Here is a 6,000-nt window from a genome sequence, read left to right on the forward strand (position 1 = left end):
CTATGCATAGATTCCCAAGGTCACGGAACCCGCAAGTGGATCACCAAAACATACATCAAGTGAATCACGTGAATATCCCATTGTCACCACAGATAAGCACGGCAAGACATACATCAAGTGTTCTCAAATCCTTAAAGACTCAATTCGATAAGATAACTTCAAAGGGAAAACTCAATCCATCACAAGAGAGTAGAGGGGGGAGAAACATCATAAGATCCAACTATAATAGCAAAGCTTGCGATACATCAAGATCGTGCCATAGAGAGAACATGAGAGAGAGAGATCAAACACATAGCTACTGGTACATACCCTCAGCCCCGAGGGTGAACTACTCCCTTCTCGTCATGGAGAGCGCTGGGATGATGAAGATGGCCACCGGTGAGGGATCCCCCCTCTGGCAGGGTGCCGAAACAGGCTCCCGAGAGGTTTTTGGTGGCTACAGAGGCTTGCGGCGGAGGAACTCCCGATTTATCTTCGTTATCGATGTTTTTAGGGTATATGGGATTATATAGGTGAAAGAAGTCGGTCGGGGGGTGCTCGAGGGGCCCAGGAGATAGGGGCGCACCCTATAGGGGGGCGCCCTCCTATCTCGTGGCCTCCTCGATGCTTCCCTGGCTTGCACTCCAAGTTCCCGGGAGATCTTCTGTTCCAAAAATAACTTTTCCGAAGGTTTCATTCCATTTGGACTCCGTTTGATATTCCTTTTCTTCGAAACACTAAAATAGGCAAGAAAACAGCAATATGGGCTGGGCCTTCGGTTAGTAGGTTAGTCCCAAAAATGATATAAATGTGTAAAATAAAGCCCATAAACATCCAAAACAGGTAATATAATAGCATGGAACAATCCAAAATTATATATACGTTGGAGACATATCACTCTGCTCCGAATCCGATGCAGATTTTTGTCAGTGCCTCCCTATTGTTCTCCGGGTACACATCCTCTCTTCTTATTGCTGAGACGTGTATCAGGAGAAGAACGGGGAGGTGCTGCCGAAATTTTGCGTCGGATCCATAGTAGAGCATGGGAAAACGAACCCAATCTACACATACTCGGGTGGGATTAGTACCTATCTTTACCTATTAGCGTGTAGGTTGCATGGACGTAATAAAACTGACAAACTCCATTAACTCATGGATATGGTTTTCTTAATTATGTATATATTTCTTGTGTGTCCAATAGGAAGTCAATATGAGTGATCGTGCATGGATGTTGTCGGCGTTCTGGGAACAGGGGTCCCCAGACTTGCCTGCCTGCGGCCTGCGGCGTGGCGCGAGCAGAGGCCCGGTACGGCCCACCTTCAACAACTCAAGCTCAAGACCCTTGCGAGGGGCCAAGCCTCACGGGGCGGACGACACGAAGCTTCCTCAAGAGCGGCCTCGTCAGGCAGGCTCGCGAGGAGGCGGAGAGATCAAGGCAGGGGTACCTCGCGAGGTGCCCATGACGCAAGCCATGACGACCAAAGCCATGCGGGCGCCGGCCTGCGCAGTGTCCTTGTTTCCTCTTTGGTGCAAAGGGGGCAAGCACAGGCCAAGGCATCAGGCAAAGGCTACTATTTTGGTGCAACAAGACCAAGACTAGCAGAGCGGCAGGATGGAGGTCACCGTGGAGCCCAAGGTGGCGTCATCGTCAGAGTCTTTGGCAGTCGAAGACCAACTTTAGTCAGGATAAGTGTACTCGATGTTCCCCTTCAAAATGGCCAATTGTTGGCACCCTTCCCGCTCAATATTTGGGAAGATGGCCAGGGCATCTCTCTATATATAGGGCTAGCCACCACAGTAGGAAGGGATCCGGAATCAACCCTTCCAAAGGGACAGCACCACCATAAGAACATCCATCGCGAGGTTGTTCTTCATTTTTTATTGTTCATCATCAGCCCCTGAGGCAATCCACCACACCACACACTGGAGTAGGGTATTACACCACAATGGTAGCCTGAACCAGTATAAACCCCGTGTCCCTCATGTGTTCATGTTTCTAGCTTAGATTCCTTGCGAGGCTTTGGGACGTGAGTTGGTAGAGGAGAGATCTCCGCGCGCACCCCAGAGTTCGAACCTCAAGGGTCTGCCGGAACCCGTAATCCGACATTTGGCGCGCCAGGTAGGGGTGCGCCAGAGCTCTCCCTGTCAGCAGCCCATTCTCCATCAACCTTATGCTTCGCCCTCATGGCAGGCAACGCACTGCCCGCTCTGGTCGCACAGGCTAGCCCTGGGCCCTGGGGGCTCCGAGCTCTGAACCCCGCCCTACGGCAGGCGCGGTGGCCGAACAAGTTCAAGCCAGAGATGCCGCCACGCTACGACGGCACGGCAGATTCGCTAGATTTCCTTCTAGCATATGAGGAGGTCGTCCTCAAGGCCAGAGGTGATGTCCGGGTCATGGCCAAGTGGCTGCCCACGGCGCTCACTGGCGTCCCACGCATGTGGTTGCTCCATTTGCCAGCGTCTTCAGTGGACTCCTGGGAGGAGCTGCGCGGCCTCTTCCTCGCCCATCACGCAGCCCCGGCGCTCCCGGTCGTCGCGGCGCTCCTTGGTGGCTCGCAAGCACCACCCACGAGTCGCCACATCAAGCCGTTCGTCCGCCAGGTCGGTGCTGCCCTAACTCGCCGCCCAGCTCCTACAGGTTGGGCGTCACCCAAGGCCGACTTGGCCTTCAGCTTGGATGATCACCCCGCCAACACCGCCTGCTCGGGCACGCTCCTGATGTTGTGTACTCCTACCATCTGCCAGGTGGCCATCACCAGGACCCTCCCCGACGGTGGGGCCGGACTCAATGTGCTCTCGATCGAGGCCTTTAGCCTCCTCCACGTGCCGCTGGAGCGACTCTAACCCAGCCAGCCCTTCTCGGGCGTCGGTGGCAGCCCCACCAGCTCTTTGGGGAAGATCCGCCTCCCAGTGACATTCGGCACCCAAGCCAACTTCCGCACAGAGCTAGTCGACTTCGACGTCGCCCCCATCGGCCTCCCGTACAATGCCATCCTTGGCTACCTGGCTTTGGCCCAGTTCATGGCAGCAACCCACCCGGCTTACAACCTGATGAAAATTCCCAGGAGCGGCGGTGTCCTCACCATAGCCGGAGATGCGAAAGATGCCCTGCAGGCACTCAAGCTCGCTTTCAAGGCAGCAACAGCGGCGCAGCCCGCCAGTGCTGATCCCCTCAAGGCTAAGGGGGCTGCGCCCACCAAGAAGAAGCAGTTGTTCACCCAAGACAAAGCAGGGACCAAGCAAGTATCAGTCAATGAGGATGGGTCCTCCGGCGCCACCTTCACCATAGGCGCCAATCTAGATCCCGAGCGAGAGGAGGCCCTGGTAAAGTTTCTGCGCGCAAACAAGGAGGTGTTCGCGTGGGAACCCAAACAACTGGCAGGGGTCCCTAGGCAGGTGATCGAGCATCATCTGAATGTCTGTCCCAACGTACACCCAGTGAAGCAGAAGGCAAGGCAAAAGTCCACAGAGAAGCAAGCTTTCATCGTCCAGGAAACCCGCATGTTGGAGGCCGCGGGAGTCATTCGCGAGGTTCGCTACCCGGAGTGGCTGGCGAACCCCTTCGTTGTGCTGAAGACAGGGGGAAAGGAGCGCATGTGCATTGATTTCACTAACCTCAACAAGGCCTGCCCTGAGGATCCGTTCCCGCTCCCCCGCATCGACCAGATCATCGACTCTACTGCTGAGTATGACATGTTGTGCTTCTTGGACGCCTTCTCAGGCTATCACCAAATCAAGATGGCGGTCGAAGATGTGGAGAAGACGGCTTTCCTGACCCCATGTGGGGTGTACTGCTACACCTGCATGCCATTCGGATTGCGCAATGCAGGTGCAACCTTCCAGCGGCTGATGGACATCGCATTAGGCCGTCAGCTCAGGTGGAACGCTGAGCCTTATGTCGATGACATAGTGGTAAAGTCTCGGGAGGTGAAAACCCTGATACAGGACCTGGAAGAAACCTTCGCGAGCCTGCGTGAAGTGGACTTGTGGCTCAACCCAGAGAAGTGCGTGTTCGGTGTTCCCTCTGGCAAGCTTCTAGGTTTCCTCGTGTTCCACAGAGGGATCGAGGCTAACCCGGAGAAAGTCAAGGCAATTGAATACATGACTCCGCCGCAAACTCTCAGGGAAATGCAAAAGCTTACCGGGCGGGTAACTGCGCTAGGGCGCATCATCTCCAAGCTAGGGGAACGTACCTTGCCCTTCTTCAAGCTGATGAAGAGGAAGGGCCCATTTGAATGGACTCAAGAGGCTGACGAAGTGTTTCAAGACCTCAAGAAGTACCTAACCAGCCCCCCTATGATGGTAGCGCCACACTCACAAGAACCCCTGCTGCTCTATCTCGCCACCACACCGTACTCCGCCAGCGCTGCTCTGGTGGCCGTCTGGGAGGAGTGCCGAACCAAGACTGCACCAGTCGCGGCAACCCCGGGGCAGGGAGGCCGCTCAAGGGCTATGCCCTCAGCAGATACAAGTCAGCCTTAGCAAGGAGGCGTCGTCACGGCAGAGGAGGCTCCACCAGTTTGTCAGGAGCTGGGGACTCCTGCACCTCAGGAAATGCTCGACCCTCCGGAGGGTGCAGACTCCGTCGTTGCACCTGCCCTCGTCGAGCATCCCATGTACTTCGTCAGCACAGTGTTGAGGGACGCAAGGGCGCGGTACCCCATGCCTCAGAAGCTCCTGCTTGCGCTATTGGTGGCCTCACGGAAGCTGCAGCACTACTTCCAGGGTCATCCAATCAAGGTCGTCTCAGCATACCCATTGGAAAGGGTGCTCAGGAGTCCCAACTCAGCAGGACGGGTCGCCAAATGGAACATCAAACTACAAGCGTTTCAGTTGGAGTTCAACACGACTAGGGTCGTTAAGGGAGCTGCACTTGCAGATTTTGTAGCAGAATGGACAGAGGCGCTAGGACTTGAGGCAGGCGAGGAACATTCGCTTTCCCCAGGAAGTGAGGCGCTGGACGGCTGGGTTATGTACTTCGACGGAGCTTTCTCGCGACATGGCGCGGGCGCTGGTGCGGTGCTCATATCCCCCACTCAGGACAGGCTCTACTACACCGTGCAACTCTGTTTCCAGCATGGGGAAAAGGTTTCCAACAATATAGCAGAATACGAGGGGCTGATAGCAGGCCTGAAAGCTGCGGTGGCCTTGGGGGTGAAGCGCCTTGTCATCAAGGGCGATTCACAACTCCTTGTCAACTTCTCCAACAAGGTGTATGAGCCGAAGGACGAGCACATGGAGGCTTATCTAGCAGAGGTTCGCAAAATTCAGAAGCAGTTTTGGGGTTGGGAGTTGCAGTATGTGCCACGCGGCACCAATTAGGAAGCTGACGACATCGCGAAAAGGGCATCTAGGCGGCTTCCTCAGGAGCCCAGAGTCTTCGAAGAGAGGCTCTTTAAACCCTCAACGGTGCCACCACCGTCGGGCGAAGTGCAACCTCAGGCGGAGCTCCCCTAGCCGCCTGCCTCGGGAGCCCCAGCCTGTGGACCGACCTCGGGAGCACGCTTGCTCCTGGCGCTGGAGCCTCAGGAGGGATGTTGGACCGTCGAACTCAAGAGCTACTTGGCGAAAAGGGCTTTGCCGGAAAAGGAGGAAGACGTAGAGCGTGGCACGGCAAGCCACGGCATACTGCGTCCAAGATGGAGAGCTCTACCGGAAGCGACCGAACGACATGTCCCTAGGTTGCATTTCCAGGGAACAGGGGAAGGAGCTGTTGGCAGACATACACGGTGGAGACTGTGGGCACCACCCATCATCACGAACCCTCATTGGCAAGGCGTTCCGCGGCGGGTTCTACTAGCCCATAGCACTCAACGACACCGTCGAGCTGGTGAGGGTTTGTGAAACCTCCCAATTCCACGCCAAGCTGATCCATCAGCCGGCTCAGGGCCTGTAAACCATACCCCTCTCATGGCCATTCGCGGTTTGGGGGCTGGACATTCTGTGCCCGTTTCCTCGGACGCTAGGGGGCTATCGCTACCTCTATGTTGCTGTGGACAAGTTCACCAAGTGGGTTGAGGT

The sequence above is a fragment of the Triticum aestivum genome, chromosome 1B (assembly GCF_018294505.1).
Source record: "Triticum aestivum cultivar Chinese Spring chromosome 1B, IWGSC CS RefSeq v2.1, whole genome shotgun sequence".
In the NCBI taxonomy this organism is placed as follows: Eukaryota; Viridiplantae; Streptophyta; class Magnoliopsida; order Poales; family Poaceae; genus Triticum; species Triticum aestivum.